At 46.3% G+C, this 16,334-nt stretch overlaps 1 protein-coding gene across 4 annotated transcripts in view; it reads left to right on the top strand.

Annotated features, from left to right (window-relative positions):
• The window catches only part of CHDH (choline dehydrogenase), a 1,156,730-nt gene that overhangs the window by 305,012 nt on the left and 835,384 nt on the right, over nucleotides 1–16,334 (top strand). For 3 of the 4 annotated variants that reach the window (XM_069643628.1, XM_069643627.1, XM_069643626.1), the window contains exon 1: nucleotides 1,574–1,752. The exons of the other annotated variant lie outside the window; for it this stretch is intronic. The gene's annotated coding sequence lies outside the window, so the exon portion shown is untranslated. Of the gene's footprint in view, nucleotides 1–1,573; nucleotides 1,753–16,334 lie in introns of those variants that run through there. 4 annotated transcript variants of the gene reach the window in all.

Here is a 16,334-nt window from a genome sequence, read left to right as displayed (position 1 = left end):
TTCAAGAGACTTACGGGCATCTTTCCTCTGAGGTGGGAACAATCGTATGCCAGTGCAGATGGCCCGCTCTCAGACGATCCTTATCAAGGAGATGGGGAGCAATCAGAAGGAGACTGGAGCATCGGAGGCAAACTGCCACCTGCCCAGGACCTCCCTCTCCCCATGAGGCCTCAACGAAGCTGTATGAAACCTCACAGACTAATTAAGGAAATGGGGTGAAAGTGCAGGTGACACTGCACGTTAAAAAGGGGGGAGATGTCACGTCGTGACGTGGTGGACGATGCAGCCTTCCGCATCGTTATGTGAGTGGCCTAGTTTTAGGCCAGGTTGTTGTGGGGAAGTGACTTTGGGCCAGGGAGGGGGCGGGGGATGAGGGAAGGCACAGGGTTTCAGTTTTAGTTTTCATGTAAAGGGGACTAAAGACGGTTCACTCTTACGTGTGAGCGTCTCCATTACTCGAGCATGTGCATGCGTGGCAAGCCGGGTCCTATTTGGGCCTGAGTGGGGTTGCCCAGGCCGACAGCCCCGAATGTATGGAAGCATGTGCATAATAGGCTGCTTCTAATTTGCTACCACGCCCAAAGTGTCCTGAAAAACCATTTTGTAAAGTTGACCACCCTACAACATGCCTTCAGTCGCCACAAAAATGTGGGGTTTGTGATGTGGATGGTGTGTACAGCAGGGTTTTGTGATATTTAAACATTGCCGCTCTGGAGAAAGGATCACTGTGCCATAAACACAGTCGAGAACCTCCCAGTGTGGTGCGATAAACAGGGAGAGTAAGAAATGCACACCTCTCTATGTCATCCACAACATTCACCAGTAATGTGTTTAATTTAACAGACCAGTCAATGGTAGAAGCAAATTGCCACAAAGTACTTGGTCCACGTGGTAGTTGTGTACTAAAGGTTGAACGCTCAATAAACATGTTGACAACAGTGTGCGTGGTTTTGCTGCATTCATGCATTGTTGCATAAGGAATAGGAAATGTTTTAAGCCCGGCCTTAAAGGCCACTCTGGGCCAGTTTTGTGTGCCAGTGTGGTAAAGTTTGAAAACGTAGTGCATTGAGCATCTGGAGGTTTTCACCAATTTTATTGATACAATGTGTACTTTTAAAGGCACTTCTTCCAAAACGTTTACAATAATAGAGCCGCAGGTTGCAGTAAGTTTGTTGTGAACTTCAAAAATTACAGTGTGGAAAAATGCAGGCCCTTATGCCTCTATATTGGCTGACTCAGTACGAGTCTGTACCCCGGTCTGTACACTGGTATCGCGAGTGACAAGGCCCTGGCGGGCAGGCACTGAGAAAGCATAGGTCAGTAGGGCAGGCTTGGAGATAACTTGCAGGATACACCACACGTTAAAACAGTAAATACACGTGCATACATTTTTGCTTGCATTAAATGCATCACAGCCAGCTATGCCTGCCCGTCAAGTATGGAATGTCGCCAGGACCTCGAAGGGCTGGCTCTCCGCTGTGTTGTTGCTTTAAGGCCGCCCCCGCCCCCACCCCCTTTCAGCGTACTGTATGTAAGCTGTTCTTAATTGGCCTGCAGAGCAGGGGCGGGAGTAACGTTTCACAATTTCTGTGCTCGGATTACGAAGCAGACGTCCGGGATTGATTTAAGAAACTTGAGAAAGAATCGCCGATGTAAGCTTCCTAAAGCAGGCGCGAGTCGAGGTTTATAAACAGTTCCAAAGCTTCGTTAAGTAGCACCGATGCAAGTTTTTCCGGCAGTTGCCTTGAAGAGGTAAGCATCTAATGACACTGCGTGGCCACTGTGGTGCAGTGTGTTGTCCGGGCGTGTGTGCTTCTAAAATTAGTAGCAACATTTGGAAATGCAAAGGGTGTGTTTTATTATTTAGCTCCTTTTAATTTGGATCAGACGAGAGTCTGTGTTTCTTTATGTATAAAGTTACAATTTCCCCTATGTTTTATATACTGCAAATCGTTCGAATTTGATATTTCTGCATTTTAATGCACTGCACTTCGGTTTACACGTAAAAATCATACATTTATAGATTATGACTCTAGAAAACAAGTTTTGCTAAACCAAGCAAGCTATGGAAATGCAATGTTTTAACCTAGCATTGCCTGAGCAAGCATTTCCCAATGAATGCGATTTCCAGATGCTCGGTGAAATGCAGTGGAAAATGGAAACCTGTAGAGTCAGTTTTCTGTCGTAAGTATTTGCAAAGAGGCTTAGCCATGACCGGTTACTTGTCAGTAAACTTCATTACTCCCAGGCCTACTCTTCCTTGTCACAGTACTTATGAGTTCCCAGCCTCAACTTCATGAATCCATACCATCTTTTAAAAAATGTTTTATTTTATTTAATGTGTCCATGGTTTTACATGAAAACCCTACACAGATAAAATACAATAAAAAGTAATACAACGTAATATATTGTACATTAAGTATAACAGATCTAAAATCCCAGATTAAAACTTGCACCTTAGTGAAGTAAATCCTTATTTCTATTTATTTTATGTGCATTGCGCTCCTGGCCCAAGGGTATCTGGGTGCATTTCTTAGGGAGTGGTAACATAGGAAGGCGGGTACATTTACAATAATGTCACTATACAACAGATAAAAACAAATTTACACTTATTTACAGAGAGGCAGTATGTCATGGCTAGGAGAGATATGAGAGAAAATGCACAGTTAATTACATAAGGTGGTGTATTAGCACGCAGTGGATCAGAGAGGATAATGTGCTAATGGCGGTGATAAGGCGGTACAGCAGGTTAAGTAAGAGAAGAAGTGTGGACCTGATTGATGAGCCGGGATTTCACTTTATTATTAAATGGTAGATATGATGGTTCAGCTCTTAAAGTGGAGGGTAAAGTGTTCCAGAGTTTAGCGCGAGGACTGGAAAGCTGGATCCCCCTGCTTTCTGGAGCTTGAATCTAGGTACTACTAGTGAGTGGTTTTGTGCAGATCTTAATGGTCTGTTAGTATTGTGGGTAGTGAAGCAGTTAGCAAGATATATAGGTGCCTGGTTGGTTTTGGATTTGTGAGTGAGTGCAAGAGGTTTGAGTGATATTCTTGAGGCAATAGGGAGCCAATGTAAACTGCGTCGTGTGTCAGAAATGTGAGATTTCCTGGAGATGTTGAGAGCTGCCCTTATAGCATTATTTTGGGTGACTTGAAGCTTGTTGATGTTTTTTTGGCTGCTACCTAGATATAAGACATTGCAGTAATCAATTTTTGCCATAACAAGGGTTCTGGCGAGGGTAATACAGTTAGGGGTAGTTAGGAATGGTCTGCATGCTGTTATCTGCTTGTAGGTATAAGCTGATGCAGATACAACAGCATTTGGTTGTCTGGTGAGTGACAGTGTGGAGTCAAGATGGATACCTAGTGTTTTTGTATCCTTGGAAACGTTATTAGTATTGCCGTCAATGATAAAGGATTTGAAAGTGGGATCCAATTTAGAGTCTAGAGTGGGAACCAAGGATAAGTAACTCGCTCTTCTCGTCATTTAAGCACAATCCATGATGTGTCATCCAGGCCTGGTTGACAGAGTAAACATCATTAAGTGCTTTGGAATCAGTAGCTTGATTACCAGTGATGGGGATGAGTATCTGGGTCTCATCCGCATAGTTGCAATAGGAGACACCCAGATAGTCGAGAATATCAAAGAGGGGCTTCGTAAATACATTATAGAGGGTTGGGGGGCATGGCCTGGAGCTCATGGCGAGTAGAGGCTGAGTCGCCGAGCTCTGGCCGAGACGCCGCATCTCCATCCTTTTTGCCTGACTTAACTCACACCCATGAAGAGGAAAAGCAGCTACGAGGGCAGCGGAAGCGGACCCCAACATGGTCCAACGAGTTTACATAAAAATCGGAACTCCGGAACCTGTGGGACCGCACTCGACCTGATTTCACCCCCTCTCCACCCGCATCCAAGATGGCGACCAGGCCGTGACTTCGGTGCCGTTCGAGACACTGACGCCAACCGCCTCCACTGCAGGGGCACATACATCGGAGCAACTGGTGCGAGCCGCGGCCACCGAGAATACCACCCTCCCCCCCCCCCAGGCACACACAGATACAGGGTGACACCCATCCACGGCAACCCGCACCGTACTATGAGCTGCTATGGGGCGCCCGCCCCAGCGGAAGGAGGAAGCCCCGCCGATCACACATGAAGGGAGAGTGGAGGAAATAGCCGGGAAACACAGGGAGCAGCCATCTGCAACCTCACCCCAATGTTGCTGGGAATGCAAACTCACACGCACTAGGTGTGAGCGGCACGCACCGGTGCTCGGCGGAGAAAAAGAAACACAGGCATCACACAGAGCCGACGAAAACGAGGGGGCTCTTCTTCCCTCCTAACCTCTGAATCGACCGGCCTTGGTGAGGTGGCAACATACATTCAGAGGTGAGGTGGACTGTGGGGCGGGCACGCTGACAGCAGGGCCGCTGAAACTGTCACATAAATTGGGGCAGGGACACACGCCACCTGCACATCAGGAGGCCCCCACCAGGAACAGAACGGAAGGTCCAAGGCACCAGGCCCAAGTGGTCACAAAAAAGTAAAGGTCCACCAACGGGGGAGTCCTACACACCATAACGAGGCGCTGGATAAATATCCAGAGACACCCAAATTAACGAGCCACAAGTGCTGGGGGCCACAAGATTGGCTCCTACCTCAACAAAAGGGTACTGCAATTTAAGCCTACCACACCTGCCCAGTCCAGAAACCCTCCACCCAGAGCAACACCGAAAACCAGAACACCCTGCCCCTAGAGCAAGCTGAGCAACACATCAATAAAGCTTCAGCATGGCCGCCAGAAACAAAGGGAAACCAGTCACTATGGACACATATGTCTCCACCAAAGCAAAGACTCCTGCGCAACCTCGCTTCTCCATCCCTGAACCTGTGCAGGTAAGGGAAGGAGAACCCACTGACAATCAATCCCAAGTGCTAGAAGCTATTGCATCACTGCGAACATTTATAGACTCAAAGATCGACGAATTCAAATCTGATATCCAACTCGTGCGCCAAGATGCCCGAAACTTAACCGAGAGAGTGGCAAATGCCGAGACAACCATAATGGAAACATCAGATGACACCGTAGCCCTAAAGGCCAAGTTGTGGACCTAGAGAAGAAAGTGGCTGCGCTTGAGGCAAGATCCGAGGAGGCTGAAGAACGGGCTAGACAGGGCAATGTTAGAATACTAGGGGTACCGGAAGGAAGCGAAGGCCCAAATCCAACAGCCTACATAGAGTCCCTGATACAACAAGAGATAGGCGCTGAGAAACTAACGCAAGGATTTGAAGTCGAAAGGGCGCACAGGTCCCTCCAAAAGAGGCTCACATCCTCGCCCATAACCGCCAAAATACTTACCTTTCAGGACAGAGAAACCATCTTGAAGTATTCTAGAGAAAAAGGACCCATAGAACGCGGTAACTCCAAAATAGCCATTTACCCAGATTACACCCAGAACGTTCAGAGGGAAAGAAACTCATTCGTGCCAGTGTAAGCAAGGCTCTGACAATTAAACCTGAAATACATGTTGCTCTACCCATCAAGATTGAAGGTCATTTTCAAGGGTTGTGCGATATTCTTAGAGACCCCAGCAGCCGCCAATATGTGGTTGGAAGATAACAACCTAGCAGAAGGCAAAGACGCCCAACATATGGAAGACTGAGGCAAACCCTGTAGTGGTACGTGAGAAATGGAACCACCTATGAACCCACACTCTCAACCCAGACATAAGGCAACCAGAAACCAAGAAGGTAATCCACACAATAGCTGGCTACACAGAGGCAGCCCTCGCTCGGCCTCCCGACAGGCGCAAGGCACAACTCCCACGAACAGTCCAGGAAAGGCCAGTTTCCTGATCGACCCCGCTCGTGCCCCATACCCGGATGGGTCCAGACGGCGCGAGAGCGCCTGAGCACCACAAGAAAAATGTTGTCGCTTGGCGCACCAGTTCCAGTTATGTTAATTGTTATATTAGTTACAGTCTTCAAACCACTAATAATGAAGAGGCACAAGCTAAGACAAACTCAAGATTCGGAAGCAAGGGGACACTGGAACCTAAATCTGAGACCCCGTAGCCTGAAACTAAGACCGCCCCAAAATCCCAGGTGGGATCGAAGAGACGGATCCATGACACCAACTCAATGGCATCACAACTCAAAGTGATGACATGGAATGTGAGGGGGATGAGCTAATACCTAAGAAGGAATCAGATTCAATCCTATCTCCGCAGAAAAAAGGTTTCGATCGCGATGCTTCAGGAGACCCACCTCATCGAAGAATCTGTGTCCAAACTATCTGAACGATGGGGTGGAATCGGAAGAGGGGCACCTTATTCCAAATACGCAAGGGGAGTACTTACGTGGGTGCACCCAAATGTACCATTTAAACTACTGGGCCTTGAGGCCGACAAAGAGGGCAGGTACCTAATAATGTGGGGTACTATCGAACATGTGGCTGTGTGTCTAGTGAACTCCTACCTCCCACAGCATGGAATACCCTCACACCTCAAAACACTGTGCACTATAATGGTGCACCATAGAGAAGGAACCTTTATTTGGGGAGGAGATTTCAATTGTGTCAGAAATGGTTCCATGGACAGGTCAGAGCCGCCCCACCAACCAAATAACGTTGCAACTCATGCACTGAACAGTACACTCGAACACCTCAATTTAGTGGACATCTGGAGAGAGCAACACCCCACTACTCCTATTACTCAGCCCCGCACAAGATCCACACGAGGATAGATTATCTGTTCATAGACCGAGAACAAGTTTCGATGGCAGAAACCACAACATACCTAGGCAGATGAATCTCTGACCACTCACCACTAATCATGCAATGGAAACTCAGAGGGCCTAGACCACCGATCCTGAACGTGGTGCTGCGGTACTCACTGACCACAAATTCAGAGAGGACCTTGGTGCCAAACTGGAGGAATACATAGATCTTAACAAAGGCTCTGTGGCAAGTTGGGGCACACTATGGGAAGCCATGAAAGTAGTGACACGAGGCAAAGCAATATCAAAAGCTGGTGGTATCTGAAAGCAACTGAAGGCAGAACTGGAGGAATGGGAAGAGGAAATAGCACATCTGGAAACCAATTCCAACGTCACGCCAGAGGTAGAGGCAAAGTTGAAGGGAATCCGAGAGGAGTGCCAATCAGCCTGGGACAGATTAGCCAAATTTGATTTTGCAACGCACACTGCCAGGACACACACAGAATCTGATAAGCCAGGTAGATTGTTGGCCTGGTTGTGTAAGCGTGAACGCCCAAGACATCTCCCAACAGAGATCATAGATGAAAGCGGGATAACACACAAGACGCAACAAGACATGAATACGGCATTTGCGGAATTCTACTCCAATCTATACACCCACGACAAAAAAAACCCATAGAGGAAATCAAGGCTACCTTAGAAGAGATAGGACTCCCAAAATTACCTGATGAGCAGAGAGAGTCACTAGAAATGGAGATCACTACAGAAGATGTGACAGAAGCAATTAGATCACTAGCTACGTGCAAGGCCCCCGGGAGCGCTGTCCTCCCACCTGAATTTTACAAAGCATATGAAGCAACTCTCACCCCAATCCTACACAAGGTTTACCTAGAGGCATACGAGAATGGGATCTTACCCAACACCATGAAGGAAACGATCATAATCCCTATGCTTAAACCGAGCAAACCCCACAACGACTAACGCCTATCGCCCACTTGCGATGATGAACTATGATCGTAAGATCCTGACTACTATTCTGGCCAAGAGACTTGCAAAGGTGGTGGGAACCCTAATCCACAATGACCAAAATGGCTTTGTCCCGGGATGCAACACCACAGCCAACCTGAGAAGGCTCCAACACATCATGGCAGAGACCTACACGAGAGATGAAGATCCGGCAATGCTCTCGCTCGACGCCATGAAGGCCTTTGATTCCATATTCTGGGAGTGGCTGATCGAGGTGCTGAGGGAGTTTGGCTTTGTTGAAGGCTTCGTGAGATGGGTCAAGGTACTGTACAACTTACCTGTAGCAAGAGTGAGAACCGGTGGAACGATGTCCAAACCCTGGGAGATACAGCGGGGCACCAGGCAAGGATGACCACTATCGCCGATGTTATACATCTTAGGCCTAGAGCCAATAGCTATTTATTTCAGGAAACAATTCTTTGATGCGGGCATAAGGATGGGCAATGATCACTCCATAATATCACTATATGCGGATGACGTACTCCTATATCTGAAAGACCCTCATCTGAACACACAAGTCACATTAGAGGTCCTCGACAACTATGCATGCTACTCTGGGATTAAATTCAGCTGGCTAAAATCCTGTGCGTTTCCACTCGCCAGACTCAGGGGCTTGAAAGAAACCGATCTGCCAAATGTTGGGATAAAATGGCAACCTGAAATGTTCCGATACCTGGGAGTCAACATGAAGCATACCCCGGAGCTTACTCACGAACATAATACTAAAACCGTAATAAAAGGCCTCAGCAAATCTATGAAAATTTGGTCAAAATTACCACTTGCAATGATGGGCAGAGCAGCAATTGTCAAAATGATAGTCTTTCCTCGATTCTTTTATTATTTTGTAAACATCTGCCACTATATCAGACCACCCTTCTTCAAGAAGTTGGAAACACTAATCAGGGACTTCCTATGGGGACCATCCAGGCATAAACTGTCTTTAACTACTCTTCCCCTACACTAGAACGAAGGTGGGATACAGCTCCCTGACCTCCAAATGTACTACTTAGCAGCACAGCTCAGCCACGTGACGAGGTGGCTCGCAGACAAATCGACCGCTGAATCAGGGCTATTGCGACAAACACCCTCCAAGATATTCCCTAAAGAGACACTCTGGAATCCACTGAAACAGATGCAAGACGTCCCCATGATTGCAAAACTAGGCAGGTAGATATGGTCCAGAACCTGCTTTATCCTGCAACTGAAACGCCGCCCCCCCCCCAATATCCCCATCCTGGCAGATGCATACAAAACCCAGACGGATCTCACACTAGCGAGAAGCTGGGAAAGAGCTGGAATCTATACATGGGGAGACATGTTCGATGAGGGCGAATTCAGAGAGTTTGAATCACTGCAAACAAAGGAGGGGCTCACGAGTGGTCAGTTTCTGTGGTACAATCAACTCAGACTGCCAAGAAGAAATGGAGCAACTGGTCAGAGGAACCTACCCCAGACCTCCTTCTACAGGAGATGTACGACCTCACGGATGGCTGGAAACCAGTAACCCCGCTCTACAGTCGGTTGATGGACAAACCCAACCCCAAAAGTGCAACACTGAAGGAAAAGTGGGAAGCAGATCTAGAAATTACACTGACGGACAAGGAATGGGAAAGAGTACTACTCTAACCCAAAGAGGTGTCTAGAAATGCCAGATTCAGGCAGATACAACTGAACATCTTATATCAGACGTACATGACCCTGCAGAGAGTGGCCAGCTTCAACAAACAGACATCGTCAAAATGTCCCTGGTGCGAAAACGACAAAACGGAACTGACCCACATGTTCTGGACTTGTACCAAGACGATGCAATTTTGGTCCAGGGTAAAACAGACCTGCACAGATGCTGGGATAACCAGATACGAGTGGAACCCAAAAGAATGTTTACTAGGCGCTCATCCCAGAGTGAGCAAATACAAGCACGTAGTCAAGCTGATGGACATCGCCTGCATCCTCGCAAAGAGAACCATAGCAATGGCATGGAAGTCTCCGGGGGCCCGAGGCATGAACGCTGGATCAAAGAGCTGGAAAGATGGACTGAAGCAGAAACCAGAGCCTGGCAAGACGGGGCCAACACAGGTGGTGATAACGCGAACGACACTCTCAATTCGTGGAAGGCTCTTCTGCGTGATATACACTTCACTGCCGACCACAAGCCCCCCCTGAGAAGACCAAACCAACACAGTCGAACTAAGAACCACCCAGGCATCGGGAGCCCCCCGACCTAGGTCCCCTCTAACACCCGAACTGTTAGCCCCTTAAACCCCCAGCCCAAACTGAATGCTGAGAACACTATAGCATAATATGAAGACTGTTTTAGTTAACTGTTCACTGTGTTAGTACTTGTTAACTGTTGATATTCGTATGCAATTGAACAAATGCCAATAAAATACGTTACAATAAAAAAAAGAAAATAGAGGGTTGGAGAGAATAATGAGGGGACTCCACATAAGACTGGAGATGGTTCGGCAGATGCTGTCGGAGAAAAGACACGCATGGTTCTGTTAACTAAAAATGAACTAATCCAGGAAGTGGCTTTGTGAGAAGTGGGCAGCAGTTTTTAGATGATGGCACAGCATAGTTATAGTACTAATGCACAAAAGTACAATATAATAAGTATGATGTAAACAATTATGAAATGGGCGCACGAAAGATTAGAGGCATAAAGGAGGAAGAATTGATCTTATTTAAGAATTTCCTCTGTGTGTCTAATGGAGGTGAGAATTAAGGAAACCTGTTAACCTACTAAAATCTCTTTCCAAAATTCATAAAGCCTATAAAATCTTATCCAGATAAAAATGTATTAAAATATTTATACATGGATTCCAAGATGGCGGGTGGACGTGTGTGAGCGTCTCTCTCCGCCGGACCCCAACAATAAAGGTGTACAATGATATGCGACAGTAGGGAAATACTTCTCCTACCGACGAACCATTGAAGAAAAACGGAGAGCCTTCCCAAAGAAAAAGGAACGACGGGCGTGATTCAAGGGTATTCCTCACGCCCGGATACATCAGGCTGCACACTGGCAGCTGAGACACAAAAAAGGGAGAGAGGAAGCTCCGGAGCGGAGGCAAGACTGGGAAAGCTTGGAGTGAAAGTGGAGAGGCATAAGGGGAACACACCGGTGCTGAGTGGTGCAACGAAGCAGAGCGGAGAGTCAGAGTGAGGAGGGACCAGCCAGACGGATTACTCGGCAGCCGGAATTGAGTATCCCCGGCACCATACACCAGAGGCTGGTAGGAGGAGGAGAGGACCTCTCCCCCCCCCCCGCATTCCTCCAGGCCAGACAGTAGAATTAAACAACAGGTATAGAGAGGGAAGCGTAGTGGATGATATGCGCTGTGCAGGGCGCATGAGAGAGAGAGGAAGAACACAACACAACCGGGGAAAATTGAGGCAACAGAGGAGAAGGCCCGATACCACGGAGCATTGGTGGTGGAAGGAGAGGGGGCACAAGAACTCAGGAACCCTGACTCCGGGGAACAAGGAGAAGGAGGCGAGGAGTGATCCACCCACAACATAGGGGTAGGAGGCTCACACCCATGGGGCCAACAGAGCCAAAGGCCCGAGGAAATAAGGGCGGACAAGAAATCTACAGAGGGACAACATCCGCACAACAGCAAAGGGGCGCCCCCCTAGATACCGAAAGGCTCCCCTTCCACAGAAGACCTACAGGAACCAATGAACAGTAGGTGAAGATAAAAAGCGGGGGGAAGCCAACCATAACATCAAGAGATACTGCAGGATGCGGAGTATAGCCAGGAAAACTAAACCTAAATAGAAGGAACTATCGATCCTTCCGACTCACACAATCTAGAGATAAATACAGTGGGTCACACGAGGGGCACATCGCTAGATCCCGGCACAGCCTGCACATGTCCAAAACAAGGGCGAAAACAGCATCTGCAGCCCAACAAAGCACCCAATCAAGGCAAGAACCTAGCATCAAGCAGCTGTGGGGCCCAGGGGGTACGACCGTGCTTAGAAGAGGGGACTCAGCCGAAAATCACCCCACGCCAACCACAAGAGGAGGAGGTATGATGGCAAGCAAAGAAGATCTGCAAGGGTAATTCAAAGAGTTTCATACCCAATTTGTCATCCTTCCAAACGCTGTTCAAGGAATTAAAAGAAGAAATGTCACGGTCGCTACAAGAACTCAAAGTTGATGTGGCAAAAATAGAAGAACGGACAGACTCTTTAGAGCGGTACTATGAATTGAAGACGACACACAAAAAAACAATGAAACTCTGGAAAATTTAGCACACCTAGCACATAACTTAAACATTCAGAATGAAAACTTGGAAAACCGATCTAGGTGATCCAACATTCGGATAAAAAAAACCTGTCAGAAAAAGTAGAGGACAAAGATTTAAAAAGCACGGCCCAACAATTATTCGCAGAAATCCTGGAAATGGATAAGGAGGACCCGGTTCAAGTAGACAGAATACATCGGGTGGGACCAAGAAGGACGGAAGAACCAGGAGCGTGCCCAAGAGATGTCCTAGTAGCAATAACAACTTCTGCCCAGAAGGAACAGATTCTAAGGAAAGCAATGGAAGCGGGACAGGTGCGGATAAACGGTAACGAGGTACATTTTCTACCAGGACCTAGCACAGATCACTCTCCTAAAAAGGAAACTGATGGTGCCAGTATTGAGACATGTAACAGCGACTGTTCACATGGGAGGGGCGAACCCATGGAATAACAACATGTGAGGAGAGTGAACAGATCCTAAACATCTCAAGAGAAGAAGCGTCTAAGAGAGGTACGCCGAAGAGAGAAACGAACTCGCAGAAAACCATGGGAATGGAAGACTACCAAGGTAAGGCAAAAAAGGAACGTAGCGGCAGCACGGACAGTGTAAAGAGTGGAAAACAGCAGGCAATATAGGGACAAGCCGAAGGGAAGGCTACAAACAGTGGAGGAGAGGTGATTGTAGAACTTGCCCAGGAGGAAGGGTTAAGACAAAAACATGAATCATAAGATGCGAAGAAAGGGCAAGTGGGGTTTAGTAATCCTCGCAATTATATCTTCGGGAAGACAGGAGGGCCAGGCGTGCAGGACTTCTCGTATGAGCGATCATAGGAACCTGGTCCCTCCTCAGGGAATGGGAAGGGGGAAGGGGGAGAGTTCAAGTTGGGTTATGAGGTTGAGGTTGGGAAGTTGGAAGGGGAGGGAAGGGAGGGATCTGGAAGTGGAGCAAATGAAAAAGGTTGACCAGGGAATTTAAAAGGGGAATGAGAAGATCCCCAATTTTGGACTTAAAAGTACTAACGTACAATGTGAGGGGGCTCAACACCCGAGTCAAACAGAAAAAGGTGGAACATCTCTTAAGGGGAATGAAAGCAGATATTTTGATGTTCCAGGAAACTCCTATTAAAAAAAAAAAAAGCAGACAAAGGGAAATACGAAATCAGGGGATACACGCAATTGTACCAAGCGAACGTGGAAGAGAAAAAAGTGGGAGTGCTGATAGCGCTACACGACAAACTGGGAATACATATTAAATAGATAAGGAGGGTAGATGCATTTTTCTGAATGCAGTTTTGGGGGTCAGTGGATCACCTTAGCATCAATATATGCACCAAACATTGGACAAGACTGGCATCTAAGGGAAACCATAACAAAACTAGAGACCTTCGCGAAAGGGCATATCATATTGATGGGAGATTTTAACATAGCATGGGTCCCAACTCCGGATAGGAGTGGGGTCAGGTCACTGAAAACACCAGCCCCATCCAAAGCATTAAAACAAAAGATGGCGACACTGGCTCTTTAGGATGTGTGGAGGGTAATTAGAGGCCAGGAAAAGTGGTTTACCACTTTTATCACGTACGCTCCACCAACTCGAGGATGGACTACATTTGGCCCTCGACAGGATTATTATGCAAAATAAGGGAAACAGACATGGTATCGTTCTCTATCAGACCATGCCCCACTGTGGATGACACTGGAGTGTGGAATAATGAAGGGGGGCTTTGGAAGTGGAATTTCCCCACAGACCTACACAACCCACTATTGTGTGACTCAATAAGAGAACAGATAGACCAATACTTCAGGGAAAATGACGCGGGAGAAGTGGCACAGGAAATCATTGGGGATGCATTTAAGGCAGTCACGTTGGGTTATTTGATAGCTCTTAAATCGGGGAAAGAGAAACAAAAAGGTCAATGGGGAAACGATTTAGAAGGGAAACTAAAGGATATACAAGAGGAATTGGCTAGAATTATGAGTAATAAAGTAAGAAAAGCAATGAGACTCATCCAGGGACAACTGGAGATACTTGGAATCAAGAGAGCAGATACGGCGCCTCTATATCTAAAACAGTGATACTATGTAAAAGGTAATTAAGCAGACCGACACTTAGCAAGCCAACTAAAGGAAAAGCAGGGAAACTAGACAATAACAAAATTCCAAACACCCAAGGGCAGGAGGAAACAACAAACTAATAGATGGGGGAAATCTTCAGGGATTACTACCAGAATGTATACGCCTCAGAAAACCCCTCGGTGTTGTTAAGGATTTCAATCAGGTGACGCAGACCTTAGTCTCGGGCACAGTATGTAGCGTACGACTGAAATGCTTATTTTTTTTATAGATTAGATTCAATATTGAGATGGTACACCACTCGTATCACACCCCCTTTTCAAATACCCTGGGTTACAATGGACCATGAACCAGGCTGGTTGGTAAAATATAACATTTATTTATTTAAAAATCAAAAGAAATCATATTTTTAGTATGGGGCAGCAATCGCCAATGGGGTGATAAGAACAATAGGAATGTAAGCAATGCACTTAGTTTAACCTTCTATTAACACATCTACAAAATACCAGGGAATAGGAGCACTTGTTGATTTCAGGAAAGATAGCACTTAAGTTAGAATTTCCCCCTGCAATGTTCCCTCAACCCACAAATAATCAATTTTGAGTGGATAAACCGAAGCAGCAGGTAATCAGGAATGACAAATGGGACACAGAATTCAAATCTGCCCTTCCCTCCCCAAATAAGAGAAAAACAAATTTGAAACCCAGGCAATGTTAAAATGACACTCGGAAATGGATGAACAAAATAATTAATGTGTGCAAAAACCTTGAAACAAATACAGTTCTTCACTAAAGCCACAATGTAATTACGCTAACAATCACAAAGGATGAATTGCCAAAAGCATACAGTTAAAAAATGAGTGGCAGGGTTAAAACAGAAGGCAGCAAAATGACACGTTGGAAACTTTGCAAACTTTGTATTTCCCGCCTAAAGTTACCAAAACGTTTTTTAATAAAAACGGGTGAAATATTTTGTGTTGGGGTTTAGCTATAGATCATAGGTACAATATGAAAGTGAAATTACGTCTCCAGCTGGAAAATTGCGTGAGTTATGGAAGATATATGGAAGATATAGTGAGGTTCGTTTTTAGGAAAATAGAACAGAGGAGCAACAGAAAAGCGGCTTTAAAAATGGATTGCAAATTTTACTTATTCTTTTAACTGCCATGGGGTTTCCCCCCCAGTGCTAAGGCCTTTTTTGGTGATTTCAGTATTTCACCATGCAAAGCCTTCTTTTCTCCTTCATTAACCCCTTGAGTGCCAAGGACGAGCTATCTCATCCCTGGCACTGGGGAGGTAATCCCAAGGACGAGATACCTCATCCTTGCCACCCGTGAATCTCCACAGTTGCGCAGCAGTTGTAACCCTTCACGTGGTGTACCCCATTTCCTTTATGGAAAATGAATGTATTTAATCAATATTGCTAATGGCTTATATTCTATGCAGAGGAAATCAGCGCTGACACTAGGAATCAAAGGCAGGGTTTCACAGATAATGCTGATAATTTTAATAAAATATCTGGATCAGAATAGAATAGCCTAGAGATTGGGATAGAACAAAGCAAGGCAAGTTATACTATGAATTTCTATGGGTTCCTATTGATACTCGCAGTCCACTTTAGTTTAGGATTTTTGGACCGTCAGCGTTCGGGTCACCACACAGATCTGGTCAAACAAAGGACATCTGGACAAAATCAGCGGGACAGGATCAGCTGGGAAGGGAATAGATGCCAAAGGATAGTTCTGGTCACAGGATGGCACAGGTACCTCTGGATGCAGTTATTGGGCAGCAATTGGTGGGCTGCAAGCCAGGCTGGTTTCGGGAGGCTTCCCACAAAAATACCACCGCTTTTAACTTTAAGTATTGGAATTTTAGAACTAAGGCCTTACTGGAAGTGTCAGCAATGCTTGGCCTGGTATTTGGATCTGGAATCTGGATCAGTGCAAGATGAAAGAAACAGGAACAGCACGCCACGTAGGAAATCAGGAAAAGAGTGTGTGTCTAGAGCCTTGTCAGGGACCCTTACATATAGTGCATAATGACATCATCAAAGTAGAGGCTGGGCAGGGTTAACTATGCACGCCCCTAAACTACTTGGATTGGGCAGGGGTGCTAGTCACCGCCTTGCTCTCAACTGGTTGGATTTCCAAGGGAATGATGTCAGGTTTATGAGGTGAGTTTTACAAAGTCCAGAAACTCCCACCTTTACTTTACTTAAAATCCGATTTTTGCCAAAAACATACATTTACACCATTGCAATCTCTT

Source organism: Ambystoma mexicanum, chromosome 2p (genome assembly GCF_040938575.1).
Source record: "Ambystoma mexicanum isolate Mex_15411 chromosome 2p, UKY_AmexF1_1, whole genome shotgun sequence".
NCBI classification, from domain to species: domain Eukaryota; kingdom Metazoa; phylum Chordata; class Amphibia; order Caudata; family Ambystomatidae; genus Ambystoma; species Ambystoma mexicanum.
This window is presented reverse-complemented; position numbering and strand designations above follow the sequence as displayed.